General features: G+C 43.8%; 1 protein-coding gene across 7 annotated transcripts in view; it reads right to left on the bottom strand.

The window, feature by feature from the left end:
• Positions 1–27,600, bottom strand: part of AGAP2 (ArfGAP with GTPase domain, ankyrin repeat and PH domain 2) — an 897,926-nt gene that overhangs the window by 483,527 nt on the left and 386,799 nt on the right. The gene's annotated exons all lie outside the window — the stretch shown is intronic.

Raw genomic sequence — 27,600 nt, 5'->3', positions numbered from 1 at the left:
TTCACAGGAAAGAGCCAGCCACATTGTAACACAATTTAACAATGTTTGTTTTTCACTTTGATGTATAAAGCATATGTTTGATTTATGACAATGGTGGCAACTCATTTTGGAGCACTGGATGAGTTTAAAGGCACTTTTTGATGAAAGCTTTTGTGTTTATGTTTAGCTACTCAATAAATATGTATTCCGTGTGTAACTGAGCTTTTTTCAGAACACATATATTACTGGAAAAAACGATTTCCTCTTTTGCCCTTGGAGGCAATAGGTTCATGATATCACTAGTGCAGCAGGTGCAGTTGCACAGGGGCCACAAGGTTTAGGAAAGCCACTGAGCACTGATTATTACGATATTTTACTACCATGCATGCAGTCACAAGTGCAGTCACCTTGCAGGCACTAGGGCCATGATTTGAATGGTGCAGCAGGTGCAGTGGCACAGGCACCAAACGGTCTAGGAAACCCACTGAACACTGATTATTGCTTTATTGTACTACTAAACAAGCATTCACATGTGCAGTCACCTTGCAGGCACTAGGGTCATGGTTTGAGTGGTGCACCAGGTGCAGTGGCATAGGGGCCAAACACTCTAGGAAACCCACTGAACAACGATTATTGCTATATTCTAATGCTAAACAAGCAGTCACAATTGCAATTACCTTGCAGGCACTAGGTTCGTGGTTTGAGTTGGGCAGCAGGTGCAGTGGCAAAGGGGTCAAACGTTCTAGGAAATCCACTGAACAGCGACTATTGCTATATGTTATTACTAAACAAGCAGTCACCAGTGCAATTACCTTGCAGGCACCAGGGCCATGATTTGAATGGTGAGGCAGGTGCAGTGCACAGGCGCCAAAAGGGCTAGGAAACCCACTGAACACCGTTTATTGCTATGTTTTACTATTAATCAAGCAGTCACAAGTGCAGTTACCTTGCAGGTACTAGGGTCATTAATTTGCATCCCATACCAAGTATTGGCAAAGCCAATAGGTCTCACCTATGTGAGATCTATTGGTTTTGTCAATGTTTTTTAATCCAAGTAAAAACTGCATTACTCATTGAGACTTTCTAACGTTAAATCACTTCAGAAACATGGATTGTATATTTCCCGCAATAACAGCGGAGGGATCAAGGACATGGATACGAGACTAACCAAACCCTCTTTCCCTCTCATTCACAGCGTCCAATCAAAAGCCAACTATGACTTTAAATAGTACCGTCATACATCTGTTGTTTGATTTCATGCGAACTGGAAGAATGCAGAAAACCGAAACGCGTCCTCGCTAATAAATGGACTAAATGAACCCCGTGAGTGCTGTGTGTGTTTTCAGGATACTGGCAGACGCCAGTAGGTAGTTATAGTTAGGACCTATTTTCCATAGGAAATACGCAGCATTCTATTCCCAATAACTTTGGTGCCGATTGACGAATCTTCGCGAAATTTTCTAAACTTTTGGCCAGCTCCGGTCCGCTCCTATCCTGAAAGTCTCGGGATGATTCGTGTAGCATGGGGGTCCCAAAACGTGTTTTCTCCATGCAATTTCCCATAGGACCTTTAGCCGCAGCTACAGCCCGAACTGCTGAACGGAATTACACCAAATTTGGCAGAAAGGTAGTCCTCAGTTTAGACTCGTGCCTTTTGCTTAAATGGTGTAAATCCGTTCAGTAGTTCCTGAGAAAATCAAAAGTAAAATCACATATATATCTGGGCGGAGCCTAACCACACATCTCATCGTGAGATCTGATTGGCTGTCAGCACTTCACCCAAGAAGTGTTGGCAGCCATCTTGGGACCAATATACATTATATCACCTCATTAAAAACCATTGCAGTTAATAGAAGGTTTTAAGACTTTAGTTACATTATAAATCATTTGTTGATGGTACCATACTCATTTTAGGAATTGTGGTATGTTCTAAGGTGATTTTACCATGTGAAAAAGCCTTCTGCTGGGATATCATGAATCATGTTTGAGAGAAAACTATTTTCTCATGCTTTTCCCACAGAGGTTTGGAAGGTGATCTATAAGCTAAACTGAGAGCATATTTTCTGTAAATTCACATTATCTTTCTAAGTCATGTGAGAATGAAGTCTGACATTCTCAGTAACACATGTACATCCAACAAGGGCAGAGACTGTCAGTTGATTCCTTTGTGTTCTACTGCAGCTTCCCAGAGTGTTCCAAAGAACAACTAGAGCGCTAACAGTCCTACTTATGATAAACGAAAGGCACACCTGAAGCCATCTTGATTGGAATAAAGTGGTAACTCTTAAAACATTTAATTTAAAAAGGAACAAAATGAGGGGGTTCATTTTGCCATAGAAAGTATAATTAGTGCTGCAGAAAGAAAAATTAGGGCACATTTTGAGTGACTTCTCAAATCCTCTTCTATTTCATTAAAACATTCTGACATGCAGACTGAAACATGCACTTTCAGTACCAGCAGCAGACTTCCCTGGTGAGCAGTAGCTTTACTACAGTGATCTAATGAGCAACTAGAGTGCTACCATTCAGAATTTATCTCAAGTGTGTGACACATCTGAATGCCTTCTTGATGGAACCAAAGTAAACAAGCATTGAAAATGCAATAGGTCTCGCCCTCGTTTAAGTTAAAGCAATTCTGTTTGTAATTAGGTGGCTTTTTAGCTTTGCTTGTATTAGTGTTTTTCAAACTTTCATGTACATAACATGCATATGTATGCATATATGTATATGTATGCATGCATTCATATTTGTATTTATATAGATATGCAGATTATATATATGTTTATATATGTATGTATATATATATATTCACTGAAAAAACCATAGGTTTCAGAGACGTTATAGTTAGAAATTAGCATTTAAAAAACCTTAGAAATTCACAGAAAAAAACATAGGTTTCAGGGGTGTTATAGTTAGCTGGCCATTTCACTCGTACAAAACCATAGAAATTCCTCCGTTATAGTTAGTTCTGCTAACTATAACTTGCGCGATGACAGTGATGTCATCAGTGATGTCACTGTCCATGTCATGAATGATGCAATATGTGACATCATCAGCAGTGCATTGCGGGCACGCAAGTTATAGTTAGCAGAACTAACTATAACAGAGGAATTTCTATGGTTTTGTACGAGTGAAATGGCCAGCGAACTATAACACCACTGAAACCTATGTATTTTTCTGTGAATATATATATATATATTTCATGCTCCCAGGTTGCCCATCGTTAAGAAGCACTCTAACCACGGTGTAAAGCTGTTAGCTTTTATTTGGTATGGTCACGGTCTGTCACGCAGATCTCCTTCAAACAGCTACTCCGTATACCTGACGCGTTTCAAAGACCAAGCTTCTTCCTCAGAGGCTTAACGGAGATGGTACGTGCTGTTCTGGTCACTCCCCTTATTTAAATGTTCATAGCATGCCCGTGATGGGCTGTTCAAATGACTGCCGTGCTGAGGCATTATGGGGATTGAAGTGTCCATAAATAAAACTCCTACTCCAACAAAGAAGAGGCACGTACTCGAGGTATGTAGGTATAGGGCTTATTTAATATTTCTCAGGTCTCCCACGACCCTGCAACAAGAGAGAGAAGCGTTTCGCCTGCATCAATACATCAATATGTATATATATATATATATATATATATATATATATATATATATTACCTACTGGCGGTCGCCAGTAGGTAGTTATAGTTAGGACCCCTTTTCCATAGGAAATCCGCAACATTCTATTTTGAATAACTTTGGCGCCGGTCGACGAATCCTCGCGAATTTCTCAAAATAGGTGGGGCGCTACGCTCCGCTCCTACCCTGAAAGTCTCGGGGGGATTCGTCAAGCGGGGGCTGAGATAAAAGGGGGGTCCCAAAACGCGTTTTTCCCATGCATTTTTCCATAGGACCTTTAGACAGGGCTACAGCCCGAACGGCTGAACAGAATTACTAGAAATTTGGCAGAGAGGTAGTCCTCAGGTCAAGGAAGTGCCTTTTGTAGGTTTGGTGTAAATCTGTTCAGTAGATTCTGAGAAAATAGCCTTTAAATCAATATATATATCTGAGCCAGCTTACGGTACGCTTACCGTAAGCTTACCGTACGCGTACGGTGGCGTGCGCGAGCGCGATTCTGATTGGCTGTTACATCTAAGTAAACATTCGAATCGGTCGAAACCAGGAAGCGGCGGCCGCCATTTTCTCTCTCGCACTCTGAGGGGGGGGCTGTAAATAAAGGCAAAAAACATATAAAGGGGCTGTTTAGACAGCGCCCATGCACATAGCCATGTTAGTTGAGTCCTCAAAGGCCAAAAACGGTAAATTTTTATTTTTTGAAAATTTCGCCGATTACGCTTACCGTACGCGTACGGTGCGCTTACGCTAAAAATTTTAATAAAAAAAAAAAAACACTCTCTGTGCATGGCATATTATTGTCATCACTTACAAATTAAATTTAACAGATTACCTATCACAAGGAAGCGCATAATATGTCCTCCATGTGCGCACGGTGCGTAACGTGGGCACGCGGTGCGCGTAGCGCACTGCGTGCCCACCTTGCGTGTATGGCACTAACTGCGTAAAGTGGGTGCGCGGTGCGCGAAGCGCACCGCGTGCTCACCGTGCGCGCCCGGTGCGCGAAGCGCACCGTGCGCGCACGGAACGAACTGCGTTAAGTGGGCGTGCACGCCACGAATGGCGTAAAGTAACTTAGCATTTAAAAAACCGTACAAATTCACTGAAAAAACCATAGGTTTCACACACGTTATAGTTAGGAATTAGCATTTAAAAAACCTTGCAAATTCACTGAAAAAACCATAGGTTTCAGACATGTTATAGTTAGCGGATATTTTACTGATAAAAAACCAATGAAATTCCCCCGTTATAGTTAGTGCAGGCAACTATAACTCACGCGACCGCAATCTTCTGCTGATGACATAAGTGTCTTTATGAAAAAAAAAAATTTCTAATATATGTATAGCAAAAAATTTATGGAAGAAGACATGGGCAAATAAGTGTCTAAATACAGTATTAGCATCAGCAGAAGATTGCGGTCGCGTGAGTTATAGTTGCCTGCACTAACTATAACGGGGGAATTTCATTGGTTTTTTATCAGTAAAATTTCCGCTAACTATAACATGTCTGAAACCTATGGTTTTTTCAGTGAATTTGCAAGGTTTTTTATATATATATATATATATATATATATATATATATATATATATATGGAGGGGGCATCAGTATGGCCCCCCTTCACAGCCCATTTGGGCACCAGGGACTCCATCACCCAGGGCGGGCATATGGTGGGATAGGGTCCCCTGGGCTGATTTTGTGAAAAAAAGGGAGTAGAAGCAGTGTGGCCCCTCCCCATCCTCTTGCAGATGATTTTTTTTAATGGAGGGGGCCACATGGTCCCTTTCCCTGAGCCTCACCAGGGCCGAAATGTAAAAAGGACAGGGGGCCATGTGACCCCCCTCCCAAGCCTTGAAAAAGGCCCCGGGGATCCGTTTCCCAAGGGCAGTAACTGGAATTAAAATAAAGGGGGGCATGCAGCCCCTCTCCTTGAGCCTTCAATGGTCCCTGGTACCCATGCCCCGGGGCTTGTTCTCTAACTGTGTCCTGGGGAGCCCACCCCAGAACACTACTGTATTTGCTCCCATCTGGGGGGAGCCTTTTTTAATCTCCCGCCAAACAGGAGCAAACACTAATTCTGCTCCCAAACGGTGGAAGATTTAAAAATGCTCCTGCCAGCTGGGAGCAGACTTGTAGTCTCTTTCCCTGTCCGCACTGATGCGGACAAGGAGACAGAACACATATGCTCCCGCCCGGAGGGAGCAGCAAAATTGCTGCTCCCTTCAAGCGAGAGCAATGCCGAATACCACACCATACGGAGAACAGTTCGAACCCCATGGGCCCTGGGTGCTGTTGGTGGGCATCAGGGCACCCTCCTATTATTAATACCCTCCTATTATTAATGGAGGCCCAAGAGGATGGGGTCTACGAGGCCATAATAGGCTTGGAGAGGTGGGCCTTGTGGTCCTCCTCTCCTTTTTAATAAAATATGATGCCAGCGGATGGGGTCCCAGGGGCCCATGAATGCTTGGGGAGGGGGGTCACGTGGCACCCCTCTCCTTTTTTATTGTATTTTGCCCCAGGGAATAGAGTGCCTGTGGACTATTAGGGCTGAAAGAGTGGTGCTACTCACCCCCCTTCCCCTTCTTAGAATGTTAACTGTTGAGTTTCAGTGTTTTTTTCTGTATAAAATGTTGCGATTAAACTGACATTTTACTTATAACGTCACTGTAACCTTTGTTTTTTTCAATGAGTTTCTGATTTTTTTAAATGTAAGGTAAGATAGTATTGCCATAACTAACTATAACAGCCCCTTAACCTCTGTTTTTACAGTGACTTTCTTTTTTTTTAACCTGAATTAATATTTTATTACCATATATAAGGCCGACACCCGCCGTTCTCTGTGCGCCGCGTGGAGTTGGCCACAGGGCCTGTTCTGCAGACAGGCCCTTCATTCAACCCCCACGGCCAGCCAACCACCGTGGGCAGCCAACACCCCCGTGGGCAGCCAACACCCCTGCCTGTTCATGACAACCTACAGCAGACACTCAGACCAGCTCCTTTTTAAAAAAAATTGATTACGGATCCCTTTGGTATCCCGCAGGAGCCAGAGCGGTCCTCTGCACTCCAGTAGGACTCTTGCAGGAGTCCAGGGGATACGCTGGCTCCTATGGGACACCTGCGGGATTGCAGCAACCCAAAATACATATATATATTTTTTATTTGGCCCACAAGGTCCAAGGGGTCAGATTATCCCTACCCTGCCCACTTATACCTTTTTTAAAAAAAAATATCTGGACACTGAGACAAGTCCCCTTGTCCTGAAAGGGCAGCCGCAACATTTCTTCTCATGTTGCAGCCAGCGAATCAAGAGTGCAAGCTCCCTCAGGAGTTCACAGGAGCCTATCACTCCAACAGGAGTGAGGTGGCCAGTGGGAAAAAAAAGCCGCCTGGCCAATCAGATCACTCTATTATTGCCTCATCGAGGGACTCTCTGGAGCCTCCTTCGAACTCAACAATCCAGATATACAAAGTGTTTGAACCTTAATTTCATAAAAACTACTGAAAGGATTTACACCAAATCACAAAAAGCACACTTTCTGGACCAAGATATAGTTTTCTACCAAATTTCGTGTAATTCCGTTCAGCCGTTTTTGCTGTATCGCTGTTCAATAATTTTCCCAAGGAAAATTGCTTGGGAAAATTGTGTTTTGGGTTTGCCCTTTTTGCCTTGGCCCCTCACTTGACTTATCAGCCTGAAACCTTCATGAAGGAACTGAAGTGGATGAACTTTTGTTCTGGAAAGTTTCATGAAAATTCGTCAAATGGCGCCAAAGTTATTAGGAAACAAAAAAGTACTCTTCCCATCGTAACTAAGTCCTAACTATACCTGCATAGTGGTTATAAATATATATGCTTACACACACATAAGAAAAACTTTAGAGGACTGCTATGGAGCCATAGTGAAGTCTGTGCCAAAAGCCAAGAACAGTGGTAAATGTTCCCTTAATTTACAACGCAGTCCTTCACAAAAGATTAAACCAGCATAAAGGCACATACTGGTCGACACATAATGGTCACCAGTAGTGTTGATTAATTACAAACACTGCAGCCATATTGATGTATTTCAGCATGGATTGCCTTAATCACGATATGGTCATGTGATGTAAGACCTAATTTTTAAATACAAATAATATATCACAGTGAATCAGCTCATAAAAGTACTACATTCAATTAGGATAATTATTTACATGTCTCCACTTCATGGTACATTATGTCTGAAAAGTTTTGGGGTACTGTTTAACTAGAAGAGTTGGGGGGACACAGGGTGATAGTTATTTTGTGGGTCCCCACAGATTACAGTACTTTTCCTCACAGAAATGTGAAGAAATTCTGTGATTTTAGTCAAGATTTGACTTTTGACACCCTCGAGGGGTCCACAAAGTTTACACCACCCTGTACTCACTAAGTGTCTAGTTTCCAGAAATGTCTGGTTTTGGTAAGTTTTCCTGGGTACTGACAGAGCGCGGGCCAATATACGGCAGCTAAGCACATTGCCAGAATGGGTTATTATAAAAGAAAAACCATGATAGTTCCTTGTTGCATTTTGACGGTGTTGTTGTGAATGAAAAGCTCATTTAGACAAGTGGGCTACAGTTTTTATCTGTAGAAATATGGGAACACTGGGCAGCAGGAATTTTGTGGAACCTCGCAGATTTTGGAACTTTCCTTCACTTAAATATGAGGAAAATATGTGATTTTTGCCAAAGTTCAAGTTTGCAGAGCAGTCTACATAGGAACCATAGAGGGATCCGTACAAGTCACACCACTCTGCATTTCCCTGATTTTCTAGTTTTTGGAAATGTTCGGTTTCAGTCCTTTTCGCTTGGCAAAGTTTAACAACTACACTCATTGTCAGAATGGTTCAATTTGAAAGGGAGAATCTTGACATTTCCTTGTTTTGTTTTGAGGCTGTTTCTGTTGCAGGTGATAAGCCCAGTCACAAAAGTGGGATACTTTTTAGGTCTCGCCTGACCCAGCGCATGCGCTGGTCTGGCGAGACATTTTGTGAGGGCTCCAAAAAGTGCTACCAGGACAGCCTAGAGCTACAGTGCATGTGCGCGGGCGCGCGCATCGCGCTTTACCGCGATTACTTTCACTTTAGCGGCCGCACGGCCGCTTTGATGTTTGATCCCGATCACTTTTACTTTCGAGGCCGCACAGCCGCTTTCCATAGCCAATAGGTCTCGCTTTTGGGACCTTATAAGTATTTAGTTATGCAACTGTTGCATGGCTAAACACATAAGTTCCCAAAGGCGAGACCTATTGGCTGTGCCAATGCTTGTTTTTATTGTGAGCAGTGTGGTGAAGTACTGGAATGCAGAGTAGAACATTTGCTATTATCAATTTACTTTTTCTCAATTGTGTGCTTCCAAATGTAAGTCAGTGTGAAAGAAAGAACACATCTGGCAAACCCTCTGAACCACATGTTATTGCGGATATCTCCAAATTCATAGTAGGACAAGTACCCACTATTCATAAACTTATGGTACATTTAAAAAACGCATAGGTTTACTTCACCCCTATTTTTCATTCATTATATTTTACCATACTAACTGATGCATGGTTTATTCACAATGAAAAATCATTATAAGCTGCAGCCTCGTTTGCTGGCTCTGGGTATCACACGCTTGTCGACAACCAACAAACACCATATTTCCCTGCAACCAAAAGAGTGTGACGAGCGCAATGATATATTACTTTTGTAAATCAGCTATTGGGGCAAAAAATTACCCAGAACGTTGTCACCTATTTCTGTTTCCCCATACTTATTTTCATTTTTTTTTTTTCAATGATTTGTTTCTTTGGAAATCTAAGAACGAGCTACTCAAATTACCCTTGCAGAGTTTTGACTACTTTTCAGAAATGTATAGCTTTCTGGTTTCACCCATGGGTTTTATATTTGTTTCCAGCACATACTGCAAGTAGAAATCACAAAAAATGGGAAACACGAGCTACCACTTAGAACATTGCAAAAATGTAAAGATGTTTTACAATTCTGCCTGCTCTTGGAAGCTGGGAAGATGTTGATCTAGGCACAGCAAACCATTTGTTGATGTCATTTTTAGCAAAAACACACTGCTTCTTGCACAGCAATTTTTCAAAAAAATCTCCAACATTTAGCTACACTTTGCCTATTTTGTTGGATCCCTCAGAAGGAATCCACAAGCCCTTTTTTAGAATCCCCACCACATTGGAAAAAAGAACACAATTGTAACTTGAGTAACTTTTGTGGAAATAAAGTTATGAAGGCTTAAAAACACACTGCCCCAAACATTAAAAAAAAAGGCTCAGCAATGGGGGTGGTTGGCTGGCTGGTGGGGTTAAAGGGGTGAAGTCTCAGCACTTACAGACTTAAGTGAATGTTGTTAGTTTTTTTAAACATGTGTTAAAAAGAGTTATAACCACAGGTGAATATAACCTCACATTAATCTTTCATTTTTCACTGAATATTTGTGTACACACATGTGCGCGCGCGTGCGCACACACACACACATTCACACACACACACACATTCACACACACACACACACACACACACACACACACACACACACACACACCCCACATCAGTGACACAGAGAGTGAGTAGTTTAGTGTTTAGGACATGAGGTGAGCAACCAATGGATCAATGAAAACAAGAGGAGTCGAGAAACCGCTGAACAGGTGGTCACATGGATTTTCATTTTATCTTTGTTCTAAAGAGAAAACAATTTAGGTTTCTTTCAGCTTACAGTGAAATAATTAGCTTCTAATGCAGTGTGAAGTAAAATTATAAAATTAAACGAGACATTCTGTAACTCCAAAAATATTTTATATGAAATATTTAATAGTAATTAATGTAATTAAGGTAATGAATGTCTTGCTAGCTAGACTCTCGCTTCGACGTCTGAGTAGGCATTACTGATCAGCCTCCTTGTGGAAATGCATTGCTGTCTAAATGGAAAGTGAATTTGATTATGTAATTGAACTTATAAAATAGGAGTATTTCAGAAACAAAAATCTCCCTTTCCTCTTGATTGTAAAGTCGGCAGAGGTACTTGGGCCTAAGTCCCGATGAGCACCCAGTCACCTGGCCCAATCACGGAACCCCGGGCCTTCCTTGTCCATCTCGCCTGATCGTTGGTCATTTTCCACCATTTTTGGGTTTCTGAAATGCTCAAAGTAGCAGGCTGCCAGTTAGGCCCTGGTAGAAGGCTGTCTTGCATACGTCTCCCTCACATAAGTACCATGGGGGAGCACTTGGCGGTGCTCCCACTATATAGTGTTGTGGTTTTTTTTAAAGTACAGGTGGAGACTCTAATTCCTCCCCTTGACACACCCCTATCCGGAGGGGTTTACTGAAGGTATCAAGAAGAGGTCTCCGTCACCTTTGGCTTGTGGCCACTAGGGCATTATCATGTGTTGGTTGATCCCCAGATGTTCCAAGTACTCATAAATTCTGTCTATTGGAATGGAGGCCCAATGTCGGTTCTATTCTCCATTGGTTGACCTAACGTGGTAAACAGGTGCTCGGGCCTAAGCCCATAGAGCACCAATATAAAGGCCCTGTACATAGGATGTACAGTCTGGGAGTGAGCCCAAACAGCCCAACACAGGGGCGTGCAACGCCCAGAGCCTCTGTTGTAGGGGTCTGGTGGCTACCTTGGATCTGTCACAGTAAATGACAAAAAAGACATAGGGGCTCATTTAGAGATTGGTTTGGAGAGTGCTCAGTTGCAATGATTTACAGACGGAGAGACCTGAAGTATGTCAGCGATGGAGACTACTCCGTCTTCATCACTGACACACTCCTCCAATGGCTTGCCCGAGTAAGGGCTGTTGGAGGTTTTGCAATTCAACCGCTCACCCGATTTAGAGTGGGAGGTTGAATGGCTAGTTTTCGCTGACACTTACTGCTAGGTGAAACCCAGTGGTAACGGGCACTGAAAACTACATAATGACCACACTCACCATAGGAGACAACTCTCATGGTGTGGTGGGCACTAGTTTGTATTTCCTACTTTGGGATTTTGTTTTGAAACTACAAAAATGTGTTAAAAGTTTGACGATGGTGCCATCATATTGCTGTGTATCATTGACATTGTGGTTGTTCACCAACAGGTTGCTCACCAGGCTGATATCCAGCTGCAAGTTACTCACAATGTATCTGTTGGGCTGCTGGTCACCTGTGATGATGCTGTGGTCACTCCGGGTGCTGTGAGTCAATCAAAATGCGGTGTGTCACTCAAAATGCTGCTGATTGGATGCATATTTCTCACATTGTCACAATTAAGCTGTAGATTACCCACCATGCTGCTTCTGGACTATAGGTCACTGTCTTTTCTGGTGTTTGGTCACTTGCTCTGCTGCCTACGCAGTACTGCCGTTCAGGCTTGACGCTGTTTTTAGCTGCAGTTCATTCATAAGGTTGCACATTGGTCTGCTCATGGTCCGACTGAGACAGAGAATTTGCTATAAGAAAGCTTTTTTGGTAGGCTCAGAGATTGGCCTTCATCTATGTTATACATAAGATTTTTCGGGCAGACTGGTGACTACTAACCTGGGATTTTATTCACATGCGTGAAGAGCCTTTGAATGGCAATTTAGGGGCACACGCATCAAGCATTTTACCGGTCGCAAACGGGCCGATTCGCAGAATCGGCTGGTTTGCGACTGGAAAAATGCCTTTTCCGATGCATGTACCTTTTTGCATGCGCAATATAGGTAATCACAATTTTTTGAGATTACCTAAATTGCGAATTCATTAAGGGAATCGCAATTTATGATTCCCTATTTGAGATGCATGTAGCATTTCCTAAATGTAACTGTGCATTTAGGAAACGCTAATTACCATCAACTTCAATTTGATGGTAATTTGTGCATGCATTTAAAAATGCACAAAAGATGCATTATTCAATGCGCTGTGTAGCGAAGGGCATGTGTGTGCTACACATGTGCATACTTACCTTTTTTGGGGGGTGCCTCGGGAGGCCTTAGGCCCCCAGGCACCCTTGGATTTGCATTTGCCAATTGCGATTACCAATTTGGTAATCGCAAATTGCGAATGCATTCCCATGGGCCGACAGGCGAATCGCTATTAGGGAATGTTAAAGATTCGCAAGATTATGTACAAAACCTCATGCATAGGCATTTGCGATTCCCAAATAGCGAATCCTTGAAATGCCATATTTGGTAATCGCAAATGATTACCTTGATGCATGTGCCCCTTAGAGTTTAAAAAAAGGCATAGTAACAGCAGAAGGCGTGAAACTCCTGCCCGGCAGACATAGGCTCCTTTGTAGTGGCCAAAGCTTTTTAAAATTAGTTCTAAGAGTATAAACGTGTTCCTACCATTTTCCGTACACATGCCTCGCCAAGACACTATCGTGTAGGCTGATGGCGAGTTGAGGCTTTATGTTTGTCCTGTTGGCTTGTTTAATAAAGAAGTTCTCGTAGGATGACCGTGCAAGGGGGATTTTTGGGAAAAGTCCCAGGCACCAGTGCTTCTGGCTTTAAAATATGCAGAAGTACTGAAAAGTGTGTTTCTTTGAAATGACAGCCAAACCAAAAATAGACTCGCCACGAAGGCTCCTCATCTTCACAGAATACATTTGTGCTCGTTTAAAGGAAAAGCAAATAACGCTTTCTTCCTGTCAATCTGCCATTTTAGGTCCTGACAACGTGTAGGGCACCTGGATCACTACCACCGAAGGGTATGAAGGGGTACGATGTGCATCAGCCTTTGTTTTTTTGGTTGTATATTTATATAGCGTGAACTCGACCCGAAGGTATTGGAGCGCTTTACATGAGCACCGTATTTACATTACACAATCAGGCACGGAGAGATTAAGTGATTTGCCCAGAATCACAGGATGTGGACGAGACCTCGAGGCTCGAACCCTGGTTTCTTGCGCCAAAGTCGGCAGCGCAGCCGACGGACCACATCCTCTCCCCTCTCCAGCCAAAGCGTGAACGTCAGCATGGTAGGTTCAGCGCGGAAAGGATTAAATAAATAACATTCTTCTAAGATTACAACAAGTTTTAAGATTACAAGTCGGATATTTTGTATTCTAAAAATGAAACCAAAGTAAATCAGTCAACTTCATCGGACTATGGCACCAGGTAATGAACGCTGCATGGACCCTTGAGGGAGACCATCCATTCTGCAGGCAACTGCCTCAAATCTATCGCTTCTGCAGAAAAGTTCAGAGAGATTTCCCCTTCTGGTGGAAACCTAAACAACATTCTCTTCCTGCAAGACTGCATCTTCTGTTGATCACTTCAGTCAGTCCTTCCATTCTGCAGATAGCTTCAGAAAGACTGTCCCTTCTGCAGAAAGATCTACTGAGACTATCCGTCCTGCAGACAGCACCAGCAAATCTATCCTTTGTTCAGATAGCTCTAGTAAGTCTATACCTTTTACAGATAACTTCAGCAAGTCTACCCCTTCTGCACAGTCGCGGCTGCTACTTAGAAGCAGCCGTGTGGCGGGTATGGGTGAAGGGGCGGAGGGAGAGGGAATTCGGGTATAAAAAAAATCAATTACCTCCCAGCCGGCCGGTAGGCCGGCCGCCGCCACCTCTCCTGTGTCCCATCCCGTCATTTTCATGGCTTCTTGTGAGAAACAGGAAGCAGGAAGCACCAGGGCTCCCACACTCCCCGCAGCCAATCACAACGCTGCAATGCAGCGTTGTGATTGGTCTGAGCGCCGTGAGACGACACTCAGCCAGGAGTGGAGAGGTGGGCATGTTCTCCATGCAGGCTTTAATGCAGCCTGCTTGGAGAACAGGGGAAGTATGCATGACTGTTTTGGGGGTCCCGAAAGGGCCGAACAAAGTCATTGCGCACTTAGGAGTGTTGTACCACTCTTCCCCAGCTGTGCAGCCCCGCTCTGCACCCTCAAGCACGCTGCCGCAGCAAGAAGCTAAAATAAAATGATAATAACATTACGTTATCATTTTTTTTTTCCTTTCTTTTGCTGCTTCATGGCAGTGGGGCGAGGCCACTGCTTCTGCAGATAACTTCAGTGGCACTTTACATTCTGTAGATGGCTCCAGTGAGACTAACCTGTCTTAAGATAACTTCAGTGAGACTTTCCCTTCTGCAGATAACTTTAGGGATGCTTTCCATCCTGCAGATATCTGCAGTGAGGCTATGACTTGAGCAGTTAGTCAAACTCATCTACAGATAATTTCAGTGAGACTTTTCCTTCTGCAGATGACTACAGAGTCATTCTTTCTGCGGCCAGCTCCAGTGAGACTATCTCTTCTGCAAATAGCTCCAGCGAAGCCAACTCATCTGAAGATTACTTCAATGAGACTTTTACTTCTGAAGATACATTCAGCAAGATTATCTCTTCTGCAGATAGCTCTTACCAGACGACCCTACCTACAGATATCTCAGGCAAGACTATCCCGTCTACAGATAGCTCCAGTGAGCCTATTCCTTCTGCAGATAGCACAATTTAGCGTATTCCAGTGACACAATCCCTTCTGCAGATAGCTCCAGTGAGACAATCCCTTCTGTAGATAGCTCTGGCTAGTCTACTCCTGGAGATCGCACCAGTGAGACAATCCCTTCTGCAGATAGCTCCAGCCAGTCTGCTCCTGCAGATAGCTCCACTGAGACAATCCCTTCTGCAGATAGCTCCAACTAGTCTACTCCTGCAGATAGCTCCAGTGAGACGATCCCTTCTGCAGATAGCTCCAGCTAGTCTACTCCTGCAGATGGCACCAGTGAGACGATCCCTTCTGCAGATAGCTCCAGCTAGTCTACTCCTGGAGGTAGCTCCAGTAAGACGATCCCTTCTGCAGATAGTGCCAGTGAGACAATCCCTTCTGCAGATAGCTCCAGCTAGTCTACTCCTGCAGATAGCACCAGTGAGACAATCCCTTCTGCGGATAGCTCCAGCTAGTCTACTCCTGCAGATAGCTCCAGTGAGACAATCCCCCTGGAGATAGCTCCAGTGAGACAATCCCTTCTGCAGATAGCTCCAGCCAGTCTGCTCCAGCAGATAGCTCCAGTGAGACGATCCCTTCTGCAGATAGCTCCAGCTAGTCTACTCCTGGAGGTAGCTCCAGTGAGACAATCCCTTCTGAAGACAGCGCCAGCTAGTCTACTCCTGGAGGTAGCTCCAGTGAGACAATTCCTTCTGAAGATATCTCCAGTGAGCCTATTCCTGCAGATAGCAACAGTGAGACAAACCTTTCTGCAGATAGCTCCAGCTAGTCTACTCCTGGAGGTAGCTCCAGTGAGACAATTCCTTCTGCAGATATCTCCAGTGAGCCTATTCCTGCAGATAGCAACAGTGAGACAAACCTTTCTGCAGATAGCTCCAGCTAGTCTACTCCTGCAGATAGCACCAGCGAGACAATCCCCCTGGAGATAGCTTCAGTGAGACAATCCCTTCTGCAGACAGCTCCAGTGAGACAATCCCGTCTGCAGATATCTCCAGAGAGCCTACTCCTGCAGATAGCACCAGTGAGACAATCCCTTCTGCAGATAGCTCCAGCTAGTCTACTCCTGCAGTTAGCACCAGTGAGACAATCGCTTCTGCAGAGAGCTCCAGCTAGTCTACTCCTGCAGATAGCACCAGTGAGACAATCGCTTCTGCAGAGAGCTCCAGCTAGTCTACTCCTGCAGATAGCACCAGTGAGACAATCGCTTCTGCAGATAGCTCCAGCTAGTCTACTCCTGCAGATAGCTCCAGTGAGACAATCCCTTCTGAAGATAGCTCCAGTGAGACAATCCCTTCTGCAGATAGCTCCAGCCAGTCTGCTCCTGCAGATAGCTCCAGTGAGACGATCCCTTCTGCAGATAGCTCCAGCTAGTCTACTCCTGGAGGTAGCTCCAGTGAGACAATCCCTTCTGAAGACAGCGCCAGCTAGTCTACTCCTGGAGGTAGCTCCAGTGAGACAATTCCTTCTGAAGATATCTCCAGTGAGCCTATTCCTGCAGATAGCAACAGTGAGACAAACCTTTCTGCAGATAGCTCCAGCTAGTCTACTCCTGGAGGTAGCTCCAGTGAGACAATTCCTTCTGCAGATATCTCCAGTGAGCCTATTCCTGCAGATAGCAACAGTGAGACAAACCTTTCTGCAGATAGCTCCAGCTAGTCTACTCCTGCAGATAGCACCAGCGAGACAATCCCCCTGGAGATAGCTTCAGTGAGACAATCCCTTCTGCAGACAGCTCCAGTGAGACAATCCCGTCTGCAGATATCTCCAGAGAGCCTACTCCTGCAGATAGCACCAGTGAGACAATCCCTTCTGCAGATAGCTCCAGCTAGTGTACTCCTGCAGTTAGCACCAGTGAGACAATCGCTTCTGCAGAGAGCTCCAGCTAGTCTACTCCTGCAGATAGCACCAGTGAGACAATCGCTTCTGCAGAGAGCTCCAGCTAGTCTACTCCTGCAGATAGCACCAGTGAGACAATCGCTTCTGCAGATAGCTCCAGCTAGTCTACTCCTGCAGATAGCTCCAGTGAGACAATCCCTTCTGAAGATAGCTCCAGTGAGACAATCGCTTCTGCAGAGAGCTCCAGCTAGTCTACTCCTGCAGATAGCACCAGTGAGACAATCGCTTCTGCAGAGAGCTCCAGCTAGTCTACTCCTGCAGATAGCACCAGTGAGACAATCGCTTCTGCAGATAGCTCCAGCTAGTCTACTCCTGCAGATAGCTCCAGTGAGACAATCCCTTCTGAAGATAGCTCCAGTGAGACAATCCCTTCTGCAGAACGCTCCAGCTAGTCTGCTCCTGCAGATAGCTCCAGTGAGACGATCCCTTCTGCAGATATCTCCAGTGAGCCTATTCCTGCAGATAGCAACAGTGAGACAAACCTTTCTGCAGATAGCTCCAGTGAGACAATCCCCCTGGAGATAGCTTCAGTGAGACAATCCCTTCTGCAGATAGCTCCAGCGAGACAATCCCTTCTGCAGATATCTCCAGAGAGCCTACTCCTGCAGATAGCACCAGCGAGACAATTCCTCTGGAGATAGCTCCAATGAGACAATCCCTTCTGCAGATAGCACCAGTAAGACAATCTCTTTTGCCTATTGTTTCAGTGAGACATTCCCTTCCGGAGATAGCTGCAGCCAGACTATCTCCTTTGCAAATAGCTCTGGTAGCTCTGGCAAGGCTACCCATTCTGCACATGGCTCCAGCAGGACTATCCCTTCTGCAGTTTGCTTCAAACAGACTATCCCTTCTGAAAACAGCTCCCGCGAGACTATTTCTTCTACAGGAAGTTCCAGTGAAGTTATCCCTTCTGCAGATTGCTCCAGCGAATCTATCTCAACTAGAGGAAACTCCAGCAGATCTCTCCCTTCTGCATATATCGTTAGCCAAAGTAAGCTTTTTACAGGAAACCTCAGCAAGATTATCCCCTCGGCTAATAATCCCAGCAAGATTATCCTTTCTGGAGATAACGCCAGCAAGAATCTTCCCTCTGCTGGAAACCTCAAGGAATACGCTTCAACCTGCGGACACCTTGAAATATGTAATCTTCCCCTTGCTGAAGATAAACACTAATGAAAGAATATCATAAATGATCTCACATCTACAGTAAATCTCCCTGGAGAGTCTCTCTATTGCAGGGAACCAAAACAATATTATTGCTTCTTCAGTTAACCTTATATGCAGTGCTTGAAAAGGAAAAATAGAAGTGCAGGTATTCTGTACCAGAGTACCTGCTTGTTTCTGAGAAGTGCCGGTACTCTCCAATTAAAAGTATAGCATTTCTCTTGAGAAGTGCCGGTCCGCTCCCTCTCAAAATAACGAAGTGCTGGCACTCCGTACAGGACAGTACCGGCCCTTTTAAAGCACTGCTTATATGTTACTCTCCCCTCAATGGGGATCTTCAGGCAGTTGATGCCTGTGAGAATCTCTGCCTGCCACTGAGCGAAGCCCACAAACACACCAGAGGACTCACCAGACCATAAAGCTTTTGATCATTGTTTTGTTGAGCCTCCTGAGACTCTACAGGCAGAACATGCTTTCCGATGGCACTCGCCAAAAAAGAACACTTTAGCAAAGATTTACTGAGATTTTTTAATGAAACAAAAAGATGCAACATGACGCAGTGCGATGCAAAGTGGCACATTGATATTTACTTTCCAGCGCAAAAGGTACTTTGCACCGGTAATATTCTTTTCCCTCAGCACAAAAAGCACCTTGCACTGATTTGTGTAGCTTTGCATCAATGAGGAATTACTGAGGCGCAGCTTGGGCGGATCAGCCAATACACCCATCGGTTTTGATGCAAATCCCAATCTACTACCAGACCAGATTTTGCGTCAAAAACTAATGAAGGAGAAATGTTTTAATTTCTCAAAAAAAACACTCATTGCACATATGGTGAAGTGCACAGAAGATATCCACTGCATGGGATCCTTCTGAAAGGCGAATAGGCATAGGAATTTGTACTGGGAGGGTATGGTTTCTGTACAAGTGATATGCTAGACACCGCACTTTTACCTTTACACCATGGTGTGAGACTGTGCATCACATCAGGGGTTGTCAGGAGCAGCAGGGAAATCTATGTAACTATGACTCTGCATTTTATTTTGTTTAGTGCAAGGTAGTTAAGCAAGTTTGGGTGTTACACCATTTTGCATGGAAAATGAGTAAATCTTCTATTTCATTTCTTGTAGTCAGAGCTATAAGTGGGGCGACCTTGAAATGGGTCCTGGGCTATATTTATGTCCTTAACTTTACTTGTAAAAACACTTTTTGGGGGCATATCAACAAGGGCTTTATCTCTGCTTTTACTAGCACCCTTTCAACAACAGGGTGCTAACATGCAAATTTGCATGTTAGCACCCTTTTACTCTACGCTTCCCCTTGCATCTCTAATGAGATGCAAAGGGGGAGTTCCAGACTAAAATAATAGGAGAAATGTCGCTAAGCAACATTTCTCCTATTATCAAGAATATCGCTAACCCTGTTAGAGACAAAAAAAGCAGCACTAACCGCGGTTAACGCTGCTTTTTTACGTCTGGTATTTTTCTGACTTAGCCATGAAATCCTATGGAAGGAGGATATCATGGCTAAGTTTGTCTGTCCCTATCAACAAGCTAACGTGAGATTATTGCTGGGTTTCCAGCGATAATCTCACGTTAGCCACTTAGCGTGAGGATTTTTATCGCTATTGAGATAAGCGTTGCTAATAGCACGCTATCTCAGCGATAAAAATCAACGCTAGCCGGCGATAATTATACTAGCGCTAAGTGCGCTTAGCGATAAATATCGCCGGTTGTTGTTGATATGCCCCTTAGTTTCTTAAAAATTACAGTAAAAAACATTCAGTTATTCATTCCATATCGGAAATGCAATCCCAGTATACAATTGACATGCATTACTTCATCTTAAATCCATTACGAGTCTCTGCTATTTTCAAGATCTTGTGTTTTCGTATTTTTTTCATGTAAAGTATGAATCTTGTGTAGCACTCACTGTGAACTGAGTCGCCTCCAAGTGTCCGAATTAATTTAGGTTGTGGGTGCGTGCTGATGGCAGTGCACGATTGAAAGCTCTGAAGTTAAGGCTGAAGGTAGTGTGAGTTCCTCACAGTGGCCGTCAGTGGGTCAAAAAGGTTAGTGGACTACATGCACATCCGATCTTTGGCCTCTCAACTTGTTGCACAGAGTCACGGTGGCATCTGCGCCAATTGTAATTGTGGGAAAGTGTTTGGAGGAGGTACATACCTGTTGAAATATGGACAATGGCAGAGAAAATGAAAGAGGTGCTTACAGCTGAATAGGCAGTTCTCTGGTTGGGAGCAGGGAGTGGTGAAGTGAAAGAAATGAAAGCAACTAAATACAGAAGGAGCGAATGAAAAGACAGTGCTGAGATGACGTGTGAGATATGTGGATAAAGGATTTCACAAAGACATGGGAAGCAAAAGGATTTAAGTGGCCAACTGACTATGAGACCACAGAAGAAAGTGATAGGAAGAGGAGAACTGGAGTGAACAGGAGACTGAAACATTTCGAAGGCACTACGCCTTCCCACGTACATTATTTATGATTAATTCACTGAATCATATTTTCAGAATTTAAACATTTTCAACTTGAATTATTCGGAACAAAATCATTGATATTTATATATTTGCTGCTGCAAACAGGCATTGGCAAAGCCAACAGGCCTGGCTTATTTTATGTATATGTGTTGGTTGCCGTGTGATATGTCTGGATGCAATAAACAAAGAGGCATCTAGATACTGGTCAGATGATAAGTGTATGAAGCACAGGATTTTAGTATCTATGTTTTAAGCCATGCTCTTAATTGCATAGGCCAAGCCTCTTTGAAAAGGATCCCTCGTTACTCTTCTTAGGCCGCATTCCTTTTAGAGAACCCTCATCTTATCCATCCCCCTTAAAGCACTGCTTGTGGTTTGTGATAAAAATTATTGCCCCTGAAGTAGGGTTCAGTCATTGATGAGGTTCTTCCTTTGCAGATGCTTACTAGCTCAAAAATAAAACTATGAAATGTTCCAAGTGCATTAGCACCTGTGCAGTTGGTAGATCTGGGGCAGAGCAAGTCACATATTGATCAAGTGAGCCTAGAGTGTGACAGATTTTGCCCAGTCCTACCTGCCTTTCAGAGGCATCGGCCCTTGAGTCTACTGCACAATCTATGTTATTACCATCCATGCTGTTTACGTGAATTACTTTTCTGCTGTTATTGTATTCTTAACCCGACATTGCAAGACACATGGTCCACGTTTTAAAGGCACTCTCCCAGAATGCTAGGCATGCCTGGATTTTGCCTGCCTTGCCACCTTCTGCCTTAGGTGAGGGAGCTCGATCCAGAGTTTGGTGATGTGGGCAGCTGGCAATGAAGTGCTGAGCGACTTCACGCATGTACACTAGACGGGGTCCACAAGGCTTATTCCCCATATTCCATCAGTGTAAGCTGGACATTGTCCATGAGGCCCATCTTCAGATTCATGTAAGCTGGACGTGGTCTGTGATACGTATCCTCAGATTCCACTCATGTGAGATGGACGTGGTCTGTGACAAGTATCCTAAGATTCCACTCAGGCAACCTGGACATTGTCTGTGATGCGTATCCTCATGTGAGCTGGACGTGGGGTGTGATGCGTATCCTCAGATTCCACTCATGTGAGCTGGACGTTGTCTGTGATGCGTATCCTCAGATTCCACTCATGTAAACTGAAAGTGATCTGTGACACATATCCTTAGATTCCACTCATGTGAGCTGGACGTGGTCTGTGACAAGTATCATAAGATTTCACTCAGGCAACCTGGACGTTGTCTGTGATGCGTATCCTCATTGTTCCCTCATGTGAGCTGGACGTGGGGTGTGATGCGTATCCTCGGATTCCAGTCATGTGGGCTAGACATTGTCTTTGATGCATATCCTCAGATTCCACTCATGTAAGCTGGACGTGGTCTGTGATGCGTATCCTCACATTCCATATGTGCAAGAACACTTTAAGAAATTTAGTACAAAGTGGACCAAGAAAATGTCAATACAAATATATCACTGACCAGATGTAAGTTATTATCAAAAAAAATTATATTTATTCTAACGTTTTTTCTTTATTTTTTTTAGACATATAAAAAAACCAATATCAATATATTATATACACATTCAAAAAATTCCCATATAATTCAATGCATACCACTAAATTGGTATGAATCTATAATTGTTCTTATTTCATCCTAATTCAAGCATACTCCCACATGCATCCACTGCCTATCTTTTCATGTATATAATACACATTGGATGCATAAATTGCAAACATGCATTACACTTTAGGCAAAAAACAATATTTTTCCATGATTTTTGTTGCACATAGCCTCTTGGCTTATGTAGACCTTTTTATCATATGGGGTATTTGCACTTCAATGACGATGTAGTATAACCAATTAGGGCAAAGCATATATTTCAGTCAAGAAGAGCATTCATATTGGTCATGGCTAAGTTGAGTTTTGTCCTACGCGCGTTTCGGCTATGAGTCTTCATCAGGAAGCCATGCTTGATATGAATCCTAAAAACAGGTAAAAAACATCTGGTTTACACTTGGTGGGTCCCACTTAATAATATATTAAAAACATGGTGTGCCACAAAAAAAGGATAAGAAGAGTATCTCCTCCGTTCCTTAACCCTTAAAGGTACAGAAGAAAAGTGCTTAATAGTCCACCATAGAGTGCTCACAATCAAAAAAGGAGAGAAGAAAATCCGAAAAAATCTGTGTGAAGTAAGTTTGTTAAAAAACTGATTCTCTCCCTATAAGTTGCATGCAGTGGATACCGCATGTAGATTTATTAGTATAAGAAGATGAAAAATACAAGGTCCTGTTCCCTAGTGTGATATATAGCGTGCTTGAAGATTATAACACACTAATACCTTATGACTTGAAGTTCAGCTAGTATTCTTAATGATGAAAGTAGACTAGTTGGTATTTTGAATCTGTCTGTAAAATCTGACAGAAAGCAAAAAACTGAGTAGTACCATACCGTATTCAATATTTAACACTTACAGGCTAAAGCTTAGAAAGATGCTTACCGCTCTAAATAGTGGAAGGAAGCTTAGGGTCCAGGAAAAAGGGGCGCAAACTTGTGTCACCTATAAAAGAAAAGTAGGTAAATAATATTTAGCAAGCTCGTTCTATATTTACCTATGAGGACATAATTGAAGTCTCTAATGTCCAGTGCTTACAAGAAAAAGGTAGCGAGCCTGAGTCCTACCTATAAAACACCTGGCCGCTAATGCTAACAATGAGGTGGGAACCATTGAGATTCGAGGCTTCTTACCCGATTTACTACTTGCTTCATTCAAAAAGATGGGGTCTGTAGTTAGCAACACGACAGGAAGCTGTAAATCGCTCCGGAGTGAAAAGTCCTTGTCTTTTTTTTCCTATATTGCACGCTATCGCAGTTAGATGCTGAGGATGAAAGCTGGCGTGTGGTTCCTCTAGTCACCGGCCTGTATAGACCCGTCTACCGATCGGATGGCGTGCACACGCCCTTGACGGGACATGTGTTATTTCAAGCCAGGGCAAGTTCCCTGATTGGCTGGCATACATCAATCTCGTCATAATGACGCTTATGGGTCTTCCGGTTTAGGTATTCACAATGGCGACTAGGGTGACCAACCGTCCGTAAATTTCACGGACAGTCCGTAATTTCGGCCGTCTGTCCGTTGTCCGTGAAGGATTCTTTAACGGACGCATTTGTCCGTAATTTTAACCGGGCACCGATCGCACCACCCTAAAGCCGGCACAGGTTCCACCCTCTTCCCTGCTTGACTCCGATGCTTTTGAGGTCAGGTGTATCAGACTCCGATGCAGTACCAAAACTCACATACCCAGCAGCATTGGAGAGGCACAGCGGGATGGCAACCCTCACACCTTCCGCTCTTGATGAGCTGTTAAGAGGTGTTTGAAGGTGACTGAGAGGGAGGGGCTGCAGCTTCAGTGGCAGGGGCATCTATTCAGATGCATACAGCCCTGAATGCGTCATGTTTCTGCAATTTACAGGGGCCTCACACTTTCCCTTTCTGCCCAGGGCCCCAAAAATCGTAGAACCGACCTGATTACACCGAGGCAGCACATGGTTCTCTTCACAGAGCTTAATTACTGTTACTAAATTGTAAGCAAATCTTGGTTCTTCAAACATGCAGTCTATAATGTAATAAAATAAAGAAATGGCACAATCGCGCCCACGCTGATTAACAAAGTATGGAAGACAATCAGTTAAATCAGTTCTCTTAGAGTATCTCCTTCAAGTACTGCACATCACAGTGGGGGATGGCAAAACTAACATTTTAGAAAGAGAGCCTGTCGTCTCGTTGTCTTGTCCAGGAGGGGGTGAGGAGCCCTACCCCACCCTGGAAGAGACCAAGATGATACTAGAATACTGCATGCCCACCACTGTGCCCACCCTGGTGGAGCCTGTTCCCCCTCCTGTGATGGCTCCTGCCCCCCCCAGTGATGACTCCCGTTCCCCCATGTGGTGGCTCCTGTTCCCCCCCTGTGATGGCTCCTGTCCCCCCCTCCCCCCCCCTGTGGTGGATCCTGTCTCCGCCCTGGGTGGTTTCTGTCCCAGTAATGGAATGGCTCCTGCAGGGAGGGTGAAGTTCTTGATGGGCCTCTTCTCAAAAAGGCTCAGCTCAAAATTAATATGAAAAGGTGAGTGAGTGAGTGAGTGAGTAAGTGAAGGGATGGGTGGATGGTTGGATGAATTAGTAAAAGGGTGAATGGAAGAATGAAAGATTTAATCGATGGATAATGAGAGAGTATGGATGGATTGATGAGTGAGTGGAAGGATGGATGAGAGAAAAGGTAAATAGCTGGATGTATGGGTCAAAGGGTAGCTAGATGGGAAAAGGGTTGATGGATGAGTGAAAGGATGGATGAGTGAAAAGGTGGATGATGAGAGTGGGTGGATGGATGAGTGAAATGATGGCTGGATTGATGAATTGATAAGTGCAAGGGTGAATGGATGGACGGATGAGTGAAAGGGTGGATGTAAGGATGGATGAGTGAGTGAAAGGGAGGGTAGGTGGACAAAAGGATGAATAGATGAGTGAAGGAGTGAAATGATAAATGGATGAGAGAAAGGATGGATGAGTGATAGAGTCAATGGATGGATTCATGAGTGGATGAGTAGATGGGTGGGTGGATGGATGGAAGGAAGGGTGGCTAAGTGAAAGGGTCGATGGAGAGAGAAAGGGAGGATGGATGGATGACTGAAAGGGTGGATGGGTGGAAGGATGAGTGACTGGGTGGATGGATGAGTAAGTGAAAGGATGGCTGGATGGGTGAAAGGGTAAATGGCTGGATGGATGAGTGAATGGATGGATGGGTAGAAGAGTGGATGGATAATGGATGGATGAGTGAAAGGATGGATGAAGGTATGGATGAGTGAAATGATAGATGGAAGGATACATGATGGATAGGTTTGCAAATCGTTGAATATGTTTGGATAAAGCTGGACTTACTTATATACTATTGCGCAACCTCCTCTGATGTGTTTGTAAAACTTACCTATTGTCCTGAAGTTTTGTCCTGAATTTTGACCTCCTGTCCTGAATTTGTGTCCTGAATTTTGACCCTTTGTCCTGAATTTTTACACTCACCGTCCTGAATTTGCACCAATATCAGTTGGTCACCCTAATGGCGACTATCTTAACGTGGGTATTAAAGTATTGGAAAGCCTCTAAAGTTTAGACTTAGATGGAAATATTGCATAGTTGACAGCCTGTTTTATCGTTTTAAGGTATATGTGATTGGACAATAAAGGAAAAAGAAGATTTAAATATAATATTGCTAATGCGGACCTGGACAAAAAATCCCAATTGATTTGTTGCATGTGTGTGAATTAAAGATGCATTTATGAATAGTAATGCGCAATGGCGGCCATCTTATCATGATAGTTTAAGGTTAGGTAGCCTCTGGAGTCTCGAGATACATAAAAAATACCACATGGCTAACAATTCAACCTTAGATCTTAAAGTATGTATGATTGGAAGATAGTGATATATGGATTACGAAGTTCATTTGTCCCCATAGGGTTTCTCTATAAATGACACAGGCCAATGGGATTCCAAAAATACGTGAAATGAAGGTGGAACCAGAAAAAAAGATTTCCATTCAGAGAGATAGAGTGCCGGATAACATATCCATGATCACTACGAATTATGGCAGTACATTATGGATGTGGGGTCAAGTTCTGTATATTATGATTGCTACATGTATTTCATAAGTGCAATTCGTGCAGGATACCATGGATGATCTAAAACACAGACCTAAGTTGGCCAACCTCTGACATCTTAATTAGGGTGTTGGGGAATAACGATGTAGAATCGCTACCAGATTATATTCTATTTCAGATCATAGCTGTGCATACTGGATGACTATAATTCTATTATGGAATATGTGTATGCGACCTGGTTGTCCCAGATCTGACCATAAAAAGACCTAAAAGTATCAAATGTTTAGGTGCTGTTATATTTGATAACCTGATCCCATGGGATTTCGTTGTTCATCCCATTTTTATATGTGGCTAACATGAATACCCAGTAGACCTCGCTCCGTTTCCGTATTTCTCTGCTTACACTTACTGCATTAATATGTATTTTTTCAAGGATCAGCCATCTTATATATTGTGTGGTATGTTGTGCCTCCATAAAGTGCTTAACTAATGGTGCATTCACTTTTTTTGTATGAATGGCTGACCTGTGTTCTGTGAGTCTGGTTGTCATGGAACGTGAGGTCCCCCCACATATCCCTAGTTGCAGGGACACAAAATTAAATATACAATATTGGTAGTTTTACAATTAGTCATAGTTTTAAGTGAGAAATGTGTACCATTAAGAGTATAGGCCTGAGTTTCTATGGCAAATTGGCATGCAACGCATTTATAAAATGCGATGCAGCGCGCGCTACGAAATTCGTTTTATTTATTTAATTGTTTACTTACCTCCAATTATCCATATTCCGGTTTTTAGTACCCCCCACCCTGCCCTCCCCCGCCCTGCCTTTCCACCCCACGGAACTCCCTCCACGGGCCGCGGCTGCTCAGAGTTCCCTCATGTTAGCTGGACGTGGTCTGTGATGTGTATTCTCAGATTCCATTCACGTGAGCTGGACGTGGTCTGTGATGCGTATCCTCAGATTTCACTCATGTAAGCTGGTTGTGGTCTGTGATGCGTATCCTCAGATTCCACTCGTGAGCTGGACGTGGTCTGTTATACGTATCCTCAGATTCCACTCATGTAAGCTGGACATGGTTTGTGATGCGTACCCTCAGATTCCTCTTATGTGAGCTGGACGTGGCCCGTGATGCGTATCCTCAGATGCCACTCAAGCGAGGACGTGGTCCGTGATACGTATCCTCAGATTCCACTCATGAGAGCTGGACGTGATCCGTGATACGTATCCTCAGATTCCGCTCAAGTATCCTGGACGTGGTCTGTGATGCATATCCTCAGATTCCACTCATGCAAGCGGGACGTGGTCTGTGATGAGTATCCTCAGATTCCACTCATGTGAG

The sequence above is a fragment of the Triturus cristatus genome, chromosome 4_2 (assembly GCF_964204655.1).
Source record: "Triturus cristatus chromosome 4_2, aTriCri1.1, whole genome shotgun sequence".
NCBI classification, from domain to species: domain Eukaryota; kingdom Metazoa; phylum Chordata; class Amphibia; order Caudata; family Salamandridae; genus Triturus; species Triturus cristatus.
This window is presented reverse-complemented; position numbering and strand designations above follow the sequence as displayed.